General features: G+C 53.0%; 1 protein-coding gene across 1 annotated transcript in view; it reads right to left on the bottom strand.

The window, feature by feature from the left end:
• The window catches only part of LOC144806219 (uncharacterized), a 42,140-nt gene extending 30,096 nt beyond the window's left edge, over positions 1–12,044 (bottom strand). Inside the window, exon 1 of the mRNA XM_078672624.1 lies at positions 11,960–12,044. The gene's annotated coding sequence lies outside the window, so the exon portion shown is untranslated. The remainder of the gene's footprint in view (positions 1–11,959) is intronic.
• Between the last annotated feature and the right edge of the window lie 847 nt (positions 12,045–12,891).

Here is a 12,891-nt window from a genome sequence, read left to right on the forward strand (position 1 = left end):
ATCTGATGCAAACAATGCAATAACACAGGCCAGGCACTAGGAGATTCTGATGCAAACAATGCAATAACACAGACCAGGCACGAGGAGAATCTGATGCAAACAATGGAATAACACATTCCACGCACAAGGAGAATCTGATGCAGACAATGCAATAACACAGGCCAGGCACTAGGAGAATCTGATACAAACAATGCAATAACACAGGCCAGGCACTAGGAGAATCTGATGCAAACAACGCAATAACACAGGCCAGGCACTAGGAGAATCTGATGCAAACAATGCAATAACACAGGCCAGGCACTAGGAGAATCTGATGCAAACAGTGCAATAACACAGGCTAGGCACAAGGAGAATCTGATGCAAACAATATAATAACACAGGCCAGGCACTAGGAGATTCTGATGCAAACACTGCAATAAAACAGGCCAGGCACGAGGAAAATCTGATGCAAACAATGCAATAACACAGGCCAGGCACAAGGAGAATCTGATGCAAACAATGGAATAACACAGGCCAGGCACTAGGAGAATCTGATGCAGACAATGCAATAACACAGGCCAGGCACAAGGAGAATCTGATGCAAACAATGCAATAACACAGGCCAGGCACGAGGAAAATCTGATGCAAACAATGCAATAACACAGGCCAGGCACAAGGAGAATCTGATGCAAACAATGCAATAACACAGGCCGGGCACTAGAAGAATCTGATGCAAACAATGCAATAACACAGGCCAGGCACTATGAGAATCTGATGCAAACAATGCAATAACATGAACCAGGCACTTGGATTGAAGCAAACAATGCAATAACACAGGCCAGGCACGAGGAAAGTCTGATGCAAACAATGCAATAATACAGGCCGGGCACTAGAAGAATCTGATGTAAACAATGCAATAACACGGGCCAAACACTATGAGAATCTGATGCAAATAATGCGATAACACAGGCCAGGCATTGGGAGAATCTGATGCAAACAATGCAATAACACAGGCCGGGCACGAGGAGAATTTGATGCAAACAATGCAATAACGCGTGCCAGGCACTAGGAGAATTTGATGCAAACAATATAATAACACAGGCCAGGCACTAGGAGAATCTAATGCAAACAATGCAATAACACAGGCCAGGCGCCAGGAGAATCTGGTGCAGGTGAGCATGTAATACCTGGCGTGATCTAGTGTACTGTGTGGACAAGAGGGTGGAAGGGCAAAGACTAGCTTCATATGGACTGAAACATGGGCAAAATTAGCAATATTTTAAGGAAGTATTTACCATATAGTAAATAATGCAGAGTCCGTTTTTTTTTGGGCCAGGTATGGGATATTACGTACCAAGGGGTGTCAGAGATATTATACATTTTCCTACAAGGGTCATCTGCTTTACAAAGACTTTCAATACGAGGAGAGACTCTAAAAAGCAGCGACGGGACTTGCAGTGAGAGGAGAGAATGCAGAGTATCACTAACGTTATGGAAGAGCGCATAACTTTAGAGGCTACTTAGATACAGGGAGACACCTGAAATGGGCTCTGCACCTCACACGTACGCAGTACACGAAAGCGCCTTTACACACAGACCAATCATCCTAGGAGGGGCCGGGGGAGACATAACATCTAATCCTGATTTTACCACTTCACCTAAAGATGCTGGAAATAGACACCAAACGTTACTTCTCGACAGGGCCACCATACAGGTCCTTATCCTGGGATTGTAGTCCCTCGGCCTCTCCCTCACGGTCTCCACCACCCCATGTGTGGTTTATTGCACTAGGAAACTGTGCAACCAGGAGACTCTGTGCTTAACCCTGACCTACCAATTTGGGAGCTGGCCATCAATCAACCCACGGCTATTCAGTCGTGAGGGTCTCAAGGCACTGGGGTTGGGGCGGGGGGGGCTGCTGATCTGTCTGGGCATGGCGGTTTAGTCGAAGAGCCAGGTCTTGAAATCCTTCCTGAATATGGTCAGCGATGAGGATTGCCTGAGGTGGAGGGGCAGAGTGTTCCAGGTCTTAGCAGCGAGGTAGGAGACAGATCTTTTTCTGGTTCTGATCTTGTGAATCCGTGGGACGGTGGCCAGGACAAGTGGTACAGAACGAAGTTGTCTGGCGGGTATGTAGAGTGAGAGGCGGTGGCTCAGGTGGTCCTGCATCGTGGAAGGCTTTGTAGGCATGCGTGAGGAGCATGAAGGTGATTCTCTTGCTGACTGGGAGCCAGTGGAGTTGTTGGAGGTGTTGTGTGATGTGGCTGCAGCAGGGGGTGTTAAGGACCAGTCTGGCTGTGGCGTTTTGAATGTTCTGTAGTTCGCTGAGCTGTTCCTGGGTAACGCCAATGTAGAGTGCATTGCCGTAGTCGAGTCTGCCGGTATCCATCTGAATGTCTTTCGAAGAAGGCGGAGCGTGAAGAAGCAGGATGAGGATACGGCGTTGATCTGGTGGTTCATTTAGAGAGAGGAATCCAGTATGATGCAGAGGTTATGTGTGTGGTTTGTGGGAGTTGGTTCCCAGTGCGGTGGGCCATCAGGAGTCGTCCCACGCTCAGGGGGCAGGTCCTTGTCCGAGTTGAGGGTGAGGTAAGTAACTTTTATCCAGGTGGCCATGGCCTTTATACCACTATGAAAGTTGATTTTGGTGGCTGTGGGTTCGTGGGTGAGGGAGAGGACCAGCTGGGTGTCGGAGTAGGAGACGATGTTGAGTCCGTGGTTTCTGATGATGGTGACAAAGAGGGCCATGTAAACGTTGAAGAGGGTGGGCTCAGGGAGGACCCCTGGGGCACTCTGCAGCTGATTTCTGTAGGTTCTGAGAGGAATGGAGGTAGTCTGACCCTCTGAGTTCCACCAGTATGGAAGGAGTGGATCCAGTCCAGGGGCTTCTTGCGGATGCCGTTGTCGTGTAGTCTTAGTGATTAGGGTGCAGTAGGAGACAGTATCGAAGGCGGCTTCGAGGTCCAGTAGGATGAGAGATGCCATTTTGCCGTGGTCGAGGAGAGGGCGGATCTCATCAGTGGTGGTGAGGAGTGGGGTCTCGGTGCTGTGGTTACTTCGGATGCCGGATTTAGAGATGTCCAGGACATGGTTCTCCTCGATGAACTCGAAGAGTTGAGCGTTGATAACCTTCTCGATGACCTTGGCTGGTAAGGGGAGAAGGGAGATGAGTCTGAAGCTCTTTAGCTTAGGTCTGTTGGGTTGGTGGTTGACTTCTTTAGCAGGGGATTCATCTCAGCATGTTTCCAGTTGTCGGAGAAGGTGGCAGTTTTGATGGACCAGTTGATGATGCGGCGAAGCTCTGGGGCACTGGAGGTGGCTGCTCTATGGAAGATGTGATACAGGCCAGGATCGGAGGGGGCTCCAGAGTGGATGCTCTTCATGGTCCTGAGTATATCATCTGTAGTACGTGGAGTCCAGTTGAGCAGGATCTGTTGGGGGAGCAGCGTGGTTGCATGCAATGGTGTCTTGGGTGTTGGGAGCAGTCGTAGATTTGCCTGATCTTGTGGTAGAAGAATGTGCTGAGTCTGTTGCAAAGGTCTTGGGAGAGTGTAACGTCTGTGGTCTCACGGTTGAGCCTGGTGAACTCCTTGATGTTGGCAAAGAGTTCTTGCTGTTGTGTGCATTGGTGTTAATTCTGTCTTGGACGGCTGTTTTCTTTGTGGTTTTGAGATGGAGGTGGTGTGCGTTGACAGCGTTTTTGAAGGTTGATGTGTTTCCGGGATTTTGTTGTTGCTCCATCTCTTCTCGGGTCGTCTGCAGGTGCTTCTGGACTTGTGGAGGGCGGGAGTGACCCAGCTGGCTTTCTTGTAGTGTTGCTTTGCTGGTGCCTTCTTGAGGGATGCTAGAGTGTCGGCGCAGTTGGAGATCCATCGGTGAAGGTTGTGTGCGGAGGTGTTGGTGTCTGTCCATGTATGCGGCGTGGTAGTGCTGAGGAAGGCAGTGAGATGTTCTTCAGTGGCCTTGTTACAGGTATGACGTGGGGGGCCATACATTATGGCATCGTAGAGCATGGGACCTTCCCATCCCATGCCATCATCAAGCCGGCACGTCTGCTCAACCCTCAAGGTCACCCGTGCAACCCTACTCACTCCCTCTACCATCCTGCCGTGCACCCGTTACCTGCCCGTCTCCATGTGCGAGCCAGGTACAGTGATGGCAAGCAGAAGCAAGGCAGCAGTGCGCACAAACGCCCATGGCAATGGCGGTAGTGGTGACTGTTACAGAGCCCTTGGCTCCGGCTAGCAGCGTTCACTGGCCCAGCCAACCCGTTCAGGCATCAGGGGCCATGTTTCAGCCTGCACGTAAAGGCACGAGAACAGCCATCAAGTACCGGGAGCCTGGACCGTAGACCGCCCTCCACCTCTCTCCTGGCATGTGGCGCGTGAAGTGTGTGAGCGGGCACAAGCACGGTGTCAGGGGAGGAGGAGCAGGAATTAATATCATTCAGCTGGCTATGGCATTCTAATGTATCTAACGTTGTTTGGAAAACATCCTCTTCCTTGTCATCACCGCTAGCTTCATCCGAGTCATTCTCTGTAATATCTTCATACACTTTCCTGCCTTGAACTCCCAAATTAAGTAGTAAAATATGTAGTTTTCTCAAAGAAGTGAACTTTTTCCCCTCCTATCGCTATCGAATAGGAATCAAAGATTTTTATCCATCTATACCACAGTAGATTAGGCTCCTCAATGTAGTTTAAAAACAGGGAAGGTTGATTCATCCCTGCAGCTGCCATAACTAATGACAAGAAAAGTAAATGCCCAAACTATGTGGTGATTTGATGTAAAAACCAATTAGCTCAGAATATACAGATAACTATTAAGGTATAATTGAAGTGAACTAATTCTACAGCTCCTAGAGATGACGTACCACTGTATATGTGTTCCCAAAAGCTAGGAAATGTAACCTTCCTTAATCAAGGTGAATCCCCAGAAATTCTTTCACATCAACTTATACCGAGGATACCGAATGTACAGCATACCAAGGACACAAGGTTTATATATACAGTCCTTTGACCGGAAGGCTTAGGTAAGATAATAAGTTGTGCCAATATAATAATATCAACACCCAAAAGTACAAATGAATGTCACCTATAAAGATGATACTGCCTTTTAATAAAATGATGCCCCAGTGAAGCAGCAGAAGGCTAACAGCTGCTGTGGAAGTGGATGTTGGGACACACTGAGGAACTGGTGCCTTCCTTGTGTGAAGAAGTGTTGCCGGGCAGCAAAAATAAGCCGGCTGCAGAGGAACAAGATGCAGCAGTCAGGACGTCGAAACACGCTCAGAGGTAGGCATATCACCTCATGAGGAGAAACAGGACACAGAGCACAAAACACGCCTGATGAAGGTGCAGGCTTGTGTCCCTGCTGCCTCCACTTGTGACAGGAATAGGAAGCTCAGTGGAAGTGAAGACACTGCTGCAACTGGACACTCCTGGGTGAAAGTGCAGGGGTGTAACCCAGCAGCCTCCACCAGTGACAGGAAACACCACCGTTGCTGAGGCTGAAGACCTTGGCACTGGCTCACAGTAACATGAGACTGGAGGTTCAGCAGCACAAACTGAATCTTTGCTGCAGCAGCACCAGGAGAAGAGGAAGTGCGACAAGGCAGGCCTGCTAAGTATCACGCATCAGGCGTGATGCTCACGCATTTCACTGTGGTGTTCCCGCATCACCACATTTTTGCCACTGACTGCATGGCTGCTCACTTAACCCTAGGTGCTAGCACTGGCGCTGACAGCCGTGTGTGCGCCCCGGGCCGCAGCAAACTTCACTCACTGGTGGCAGCAGCAGCAGCTCAACAGTTAAAGATCTGCTCTGCCTCTCACAAGAGTCACAGACTCAGTGCTTGCTACAATGTTCCTAATACTCTGCTCTGCTGCCTGAAATTGCGTCCTCACGTCCTCCTGGAACAGGAAGTGAGGTCAGTGAGTTAGTGTCGATACATCCTCTGCATGTTGTAAGAGGAACCCTCACCAGCAAGTTCAAGCTGCCTTGCCTGTACTCGTCGTCAGTCAATGGTCTTAACCCCTTCCGTGCGGCCGCGATTCCCCCCGTGTGCGGCAGCCGCGCGAACAGGGCGGGGCCGTGACGAACCCCAGCCGTCATCAGCACACGAGCACCGTGGAGCGTGACGGCTGGGGTTCGTCACCAGCATGGAAGGGGTTAAAGGCTCAGCGGTATGGCAGCAGGATGAGGTCGAATCCCAGGGCCACCGTGAGGCAGGAGCAGGCCCCCAGTCAGTGGTTGCACGTGAATAACACATTTTGAAGACTTCTGAAAAACAGTGTGTTTTCTTTCAGCAAATGTGTCTACGGTTATTTGGTGAGAGTCTGGAAGATTGTTATTCCATAAGAAGAATATTCTAGCCACTGCATTTTGTTTGGGAGCTCTTTGCCCTAATTCGTGAGCATTGTTTTGGGCTCTTCAAAATAAAAGAAATATTATTTAATGATTATTGGCAAAAATAATGAAACGTGCGCCAGAGGTTTTCCATTCGTGACAGAAAACATTTGACCCATGGTATAATTGAAGTGTGATTAAACTAACCTAGAAAAGGACTGACTTGAGTAAACTGAGCTGCATCCACCGTACGAATTTGCTGGTAGAAAACTAATATTACATATTTACCGTTTTTCTTCTTTCTTCAAAAAGAAAGGCTTATATCTTCTTGCAGGTTGTATCACCAGTGTCTGTACCATGTCACATTTTTTTTTTATATTAATGACCGAAAAAGAGCGATATTATATTCAATGTTCTGTAAAATTAAATACCGCCTTCTCAAGGTGCTCTACTACAACTGTCATCAATACTAGGTCTTTCACAGTGCTCCACATCTGAATGCAAACTAAGCACGTGTGAATTTTCCTTGGTTTTGCCACACTCGTCTGAGTATTTCACTGGCAGAACTTGCGCACATTGGGTGCATACCAGGGTAACTTCTGCTTGTTTCCTGCCGCGAGTAAGGTAGCAAGGGGGGGGGGGGAGAGAATCGGTGGGTTTAGAAATGTGTGAAATGCAACAAATTGCTCCCTCTGGAAAGCAATGCTGGGTCTGGTGTCTTGGTGGTCCAATGCGTTCTCTGCGGGGGTATGTTTTGCCCTCAACCCCCTCCACCTCCCTTTTACTCATACCTAGTCTCCCACTGCTATGAGCCCAAAACAAAAAAAATTCAATCCTTCCCTCTTCTCTTCCTCCCCTATCCTTTTCAATCCAAATAACAGACTAACATGTCCACCACTCACATTACTTTCATATTTCACTATACTAATTCACCACGAATACTGTATGGGTTTCAGAGTAGCATGCTACTCGCCGAAAAAGCACTTCGACACCACACCAGGGTTAGCAAAAGCTATGGAAATGAAATTACAATACAATACAAAGTGTCTTGTGTTTTCACAGCCATTTAAGTGAGCATAAAATAATGTAATAACAGCTTAATAATTATGTGGAAAACGCTGCTGCTGCAGAAGTCCATAGTTCCTGTGGCCCTGACTTTATGGGACTTAATCAATTAACGGGTGGTAAGAAGTCTGGTTTAGTCTTTAACTCTCTGCACCACTACCACACCTTTCACTTTCAGGCAGAGGCTCCTCAAAGCCCGCATTAACCATTCAGGGGCAGTTTTTTGGTGAAAGCAGGGTTCATGGGTGAAACATGTCGACCGTTTAGATCACACACTAACCAAGACTCATATAGGAAACTTTCCAACGAGTATCGGCAAGTCTTTCTTTTTAATTCAAGCAGGGGACCCCCAGAATAAACTCGATACTGGTACTCCTAGCTTTATTTTAACTCACATATATACGTCTACGCTCTTCTGGCCCCACACCCTCACACTGGGCAAGGTTAGTCAGGCAGACAGGATCACTCAGCTATCTTGGGGTCAGCAGGGCCTAAGCTCACTCAGCCGCAGTAGTGTAGTCTCCCCCAGCTCAGCAGCCTATACTCCGGCAGAGGGTCCCCAGGACCAGCAGTGCACCAACCAACTGTCAGGTTTTCCCTCCCTCACCTTTATACCCCTCGGTCAGGCGACCCTGCAAAAAGGTGGCAAGTTCTGGCGCCAAATCCCAAAAGGCCCTGGGGACTCTGTGGTGGCTTCTCTGGTGACAAGGGGCGGGACGGTCAGGGTTAGAGTGTCACAATGTCCCAGCCTGTCCCCAACTACGAGCGCGCAGATAGGACAGTGGCCTCTCCGCAGTGCAGGGAGTGAGTGTCAGTGCAGGGAGTGAGTGACAGCGCAGGGAGTGAGTGTCAGTGCAGGGAGTGAGTGTCAGTGCAGGGAGTGAGTGTCAGTGCAGGGAGTGAGTGTCAGTGCAGGGAGTGAGTGTCAGTGCAGGGAGTGAGTGTCAGTGCAGGGAGTGAGTGTCAGTGCAGGGAGTGAGTGTCAGTGCAGGGAGTGAGTGTCAGTGCAGGGAGTGAGTGTCAGTGCAGGGAGTGAGTGTCAGTGCAGGGAGTGAGTGTCAGTGCAGGGAGTGAGTGTCAGTGCAGGGAGTGAGTGTCAGTGCAGGGAGTGAGTGACAGTGCAGGGAGTGAGTGTCAGTGCAGGGAGTGAGTGTCAGTGCAGGGAGTGAGTGTCAGTGCAGGAAGGGAGTGAGTGTAAGTGCAGGGAGTATCAGTGCACTGCAGGGAGTGAGTGTCAGTGCAGGGAGTGAGTGACAGTGCAGGGAGTGAGTGACAGTGCAGGGAGTGAGTGTCAGTGCAGGGAGTGAGTGTCAGTGCAGGGAGTGAGTGTCAGTGCAGGGAGTGAGTGTCAGTGCAGGGAGTGAGTGTCAGTGCAGGGAGTGAGTGTCGGTGCAGGGAGTGAGTGTCGGTGCAGGGAGTGAGTGTCGGTGCAGGGAGTGAGTGTCGGTGCAGGGAGTGAGTGTCGGTGCACGGAGTGAGTGTCGGTGCAGGGAGTGAGTGTCGGTGCAGGGAGTGAGTGTCGGTGCAGGGAGTGAGTGTCGGTGCAGGGAGTGAGTGTCGGTGCAGGGAGTGAGTGTCGGTGCAGGGAGTGAGTGTCAGTGCAGGAAGGGAGTGAGTGTCAGTGCAGGAAGGGAGTGAGTGTCAGTGCAGGAAGGGAGTGAGTGTCAGTGCAGGAAGGGAGTGAGTGTCAGTGCCAGTGCAGGAAGGGAGTGAGTGTCAGTGCCAGTGCAGGAAGGGAGTGAGTGTCAGTGCAGGAAGGGAGTGAGTGTCAGTGCAGGAAGGGAGTGAGTGTCAGTGCAGGGAGTATCAGTGCAGTGCAGGGAGTGAGTGTCAGTGCAGTGAGTGTCAGAGGGAGTGAGTGTCAGTGCAGGGAGTGAGTGTCAGTGCAGGGAGTGAGTGTCAGTGCAGGGAGTGAGTGTCAGTGCAGGGAGTGAGTGTCAGTGCAGGGAGTGAGTGTCAGTGCAGGGAGTGAGTGTCAGTGCAGGGAGTGAGTGTCAGTGCAGGGAGTGAGTGTCAGTGCAGGGAGTGAGTGTCAGTGCAGGGAGTGAGTGTCAGTGCAGGGAGTGAGTGTCAGTGCAGTGCAGGGAGTGAGTGTCAGTGCAGGGAGTGAGTGTCCGTACAGAGAGTGAGTGTCCGTGCAGAGAGTGAGTGTCCGTGCAGAGAGTGAGTGTCAGTGCAGGAAGGGAGTGAGTGAGTGTCTGTGAAGGAAGGGAGTGGGTGTCACTGCTGCTGGTCAGAGAAGGAGGAAGGAATGAACGGGGTTTCCTTGACGTGCTGGCTGTGTGTTTACAGTGGGGGCCCTGCTTTTAACCAGGGGACGTGATTGTTGGTTTGAGTAACTGGGAGGTTTGGGGGCCACACAGTACACTTATCTTAATTTACCCATGACTTTATTCATTCACGGTCTGACTGTTAGTTCTTTTTCTTTATGTTTTTAATTTTTTGCTGATTAATATATGTTTGATTTTTTCTTAGATTGATGTCTAAAAATACTATTTTAAACATCGAGGTATTGGTGTATCATTTAAATTTGAATGAATAAAGTCACGTGTAAATTAAGATAAGTGCTCCTGATGGATAATGTGCTGTTTGGCCTGAGGAGAGTTGTGGATCCCTGCTCTTTGGGTACGAACCCTTGCACCGCTCCCTTCATTCACCCCCCCTACAGCCCTGATGTTTAAAGTAAATCCACATTTGTAAAGCGCACAATCACCCGTAAGGGTCTCTAGGCGCTGGGGCCGTCAGGAAGATTAAGCAAGCTATTGCCCAGAGCCACATGGTGCTGGGCTAATCTGCCGCCGGTACTGGGGATCGAACCGTGGTCCCCAGATTCCGGAGTCAGTCGCCCTGGCCGCGGCGCCACACCTCTTCCTGATGTTCCCCCTGGCTGTATCCCATCCATGGCCCTGGTTTACTAGTTATAGAAAAGGGGCATGGCTGTAGGGCCCAAACCCATGGCGTTGCCCAATGGTTATTGTCCCTGTTCTGGGACAACCAAGTCGAGGAGGCCTGAGCTATTATTGCCTAAAGGTGATGCCCTAACGGGTCATGTTGAAACTCTTCCATCGCCTGTGGTAGCGCCAACACTCCTCTCCAGTGGGTGCATCCGCGTCTCATGAACCGAGTGTTTACGATTAACATATAACACTGGGGGTTCCCCATCCCCAAACTCATAGAGAAGACAGCTCCAGTCCAGAATCATTTGTCTGAAAAAAAAGTTGTTCTTCCAGTGGATCTGCTGCTGATGCTGCCTTTGAGGTGACTGACCCCTGCTCCTGCCCTCCTGGGGGGGGGCTCTGCTGATCCCTGCTCCTGCCCTCTGGGGGGGGGGGGCTCTGCTGATGATCCCTGCTCCTGCCCTCTGGGGGGGGGCTCTGCTGATGATCCCTGCTCCTGCCCTCCTGGGGGGGCTCTGCTGATCCCTGCTCCTGCCCTCTGGGGGGGGGGGGTCTGCCTCGTTTCCTGGGGGCGGGGGCTCTGCTGATCCCTGCTCCTGCCCTCCTGGGGGGGGGGGGGCTCTGCTGACCCCTGCTCCTGCCCTCTGGGGGGGGGCTCTGCTGATCCCTGCTCCCGCCCTCCTGGGGGGGGCTCTGCTGACCCCTGCTCCTGCCCTCCGGGGGGGGCTCTGCCTTGTTTCCTGGGGCGTGGGGGCTCTGCTGATCCCTGCTCCTGCCCTCTGGGGGGGGGGGGTCTGCCTCGTTTCCTGGGGGGGGGGGCTCTGCTGATCCCTGCTCCTGCCCTCCTGGGGGGGGGGGCTCTGCTGACCCCTGCTCCTGCCCTCTGGGGGGGGGCTCTGCTGATCCCTGCTCCTGCCCTTGATCCCTGCTCCTGCCCTCCTGGGGGGGGGGCTCTGCTGACCCCTGCTCTTGCCTTCCGGGGGGGCTCTGCCTCGTTTCCTGGGGGGTGGGGGCTCTGGTGATCCCTGCTCCTGCCCTCTGGGGGGGGGGGGGTCTGCCTCGTTTCCTGGGGGGGCTCTGCTGATCCCTGCTCCTGCCCTCCTGGGGGGGGGCTCTGCTGACCCCTGCTCCTGCCCTCTGGGGGGGGGGGCTCTGCTGATCCCTGCTCCCGCCCTCCTGGGGGGGGCTCTGCTGACCCCTGCTCCTGCCCTCCGGGAGGGGGGGGGCTCTGCCTCGTTTCCTGGGGGGTGGGGGCTCTGCTGATCCCTGCTCCTGCCCTCCTGGGGGGGGCTCTGCTGACCCCTGCTCCTGCCCTCCGGGAGGGGGGGGGCTCTGCCTCGTTTCCTGGGGGGTGGGGGCTCTGCTGATCCCTGCTCCTGCCCTCCTGGGGGGGCTCTGCTGATCCCTGCTCCTGCCCTCCTGGGGGGGGGGCTCTGCCATGAGGCCCGCTCACTTCTCACCCGGTCCCCTTCACTCATTCCGCCCCCCCCCCCCACCGAGGCAGTGCTTCGCCCAGGGTCACAGGCCTCGGAGCCGACGCCGGGACTCGCCCCACAGTCGGCAGCTCCGGCCGCTACGCCACACCGCGTTGGGTTTGCGTCTCTCACGTGAAGGGCAGGGTGTGGATTCCTGGTGAATAACAACATTCCTAATCTGGAAAGTATTTTTACCTTCAGAGTTTCAGGCTCATTTGTTCGGCATCCGGGCCAGTCTGCAGAGGAGCGGTGTCAGCCACTTCCGGTGTCTCGAAAGTCTGCGCATGCGCGACACTTCCGGTGTCTCGGCAGTCTCCGTATGTGTGAGGCGCTTTGCCCAACCGCTTCCCGAGGTCTGCGCATGCGCAGAGCTGTGTTCAGTCCCTTCCGGTGTCTCCCGCCCGCGCCGGGCTATGTTATATCGTGAGAAGAAGGACTTCAGGGTCAGCAGCAGCGGATCCCGCTTCACTTCCGGCAGGTCTCGTGCACGGCCCAGTCTAGGTGAGCAATGTCTTCCGGGTTAGTGACGAGAGTCAGCACAAGCAGCGGAGGCTGATACCTTCAGTTTACTGCAGAGGAGGAAGGACCCCCCCCAGTGTCTGAGCAGCTATCTTCAGCTACAGCCCCCCCTCAGACTCCAAACCTGCCCCCCCAGACTCCAGATCTGCCCCCAGACTCCAAACCTGCCCCCTCAGACCCCAGATCTGCCCCCAGACTCCAAACCTGCCCCCCTCAGACCCCAGATCTGCCCCCAGACTCCAAACCTGCCCCCTCAGACCCCAGATCTGCACCCCAGACTCCAAACCTGCGCCCCTCAGACCCCAGATCTGCCCCCAGACTCCAAACCTGCCCCCTCAGACCCCAGATCTGCCCCCAGACTCCAAACCTGCGCCCCTCAGACCCCAGATCTGCCCCCAGACTCCAAACCTGCCCCCTCAGACCCCAGATCTGCCCCCCAGACTCCAAACCTGCCCCCCTCAGACCCCAGATCTGCCCCCAGACTCCAAACCTGACCCCCTCAGACCCCAGATCTGCCCCCAGACTCCAAACCTGCCCCCCTCAGACCCCAGATCTGCCCCCCAGACTACAAACCTGACCCCCTCAGACCCCAGATCTGCCCCCAGACT

Source organism: Lissotriton helveticus, assembly GCF_964261635.1.
Source record: "Lissotriton helveticus chromosome 1_1 unlocalized genomic scaffold, aLisHel1.1 SUPER_1_unloc_54, whole genome shotgun sequence".
In the NCBI taxonomy this organism is placed as follows: Eukaryota; Metazoa; Chordata; class Amphibia; order Caudata; family Salamandridae; genus Lissotriton; species Lissotriton helveticus.